Below are 347 nucleotides of genomic sequence, written 5' to 3'. Positions count from 1 at the left end.
GGTCGGGGTTGGCCTCAGGGAGCTGGTGGGCAGGGAGGTCCCAAAGGTGCGACTGGAGGACGGGGTCTGAGGGGTGGTCTGTATGGGGGAGGTGGCCACGTGGGGGGCACTGGGCGAGGCTGGCTTGGCAGTTGTGGTCAGGGTCCCTGTGGAGGCAGAGTGACTTGGGACAGACCACTGGGTGGTCCTGAGGGAGGTGCCAGCCGTCTGGGTGGCCGGGACACTCTCTGTGATCCTGGAGGACGACGGGGGTGACTGGGTGGTGGCCGTGGTGCTGACCTCGGTGGACCCAGAAGTCCGAGGCCCCATGCTGGTGGGCATGGTCGTGCTGGTGGGCATGGCTGTGC

The 347-nt window shown here is 67.7% G+C and overlaps 1 protein-coding gene across 1 annotated transcript in view; it reads right to left on the bottom strand.

The window, feature by feature from the left end:
• LOC102766465 (mucin-5B) overlaps positions 1–347 on the bottom strand; it is a 37,624-nt gene that overhangs the window by 13,149 nt on the left and 24,128 nt on the right. The window lies entirely within an intron of this gene.

Source organism: Myotis davidii, unplaced genomic scaffold (assembly GCF_000327345.1).
Source record: "Myotis davidii unplaced genomic scaffold, ASM32734v1 scaffold3211, whole genome shotgun sequence".
NCBI lineage: Eukaryota > Metazoa > Chordata > Mammalia > Chiroptera > Vespertilionidae > Myotis > Myotis davidii.
Note: the sequence above shows the minus strand (reverse complement) of the source record. Positions and strands in the feature narration are given on the sequence as shown.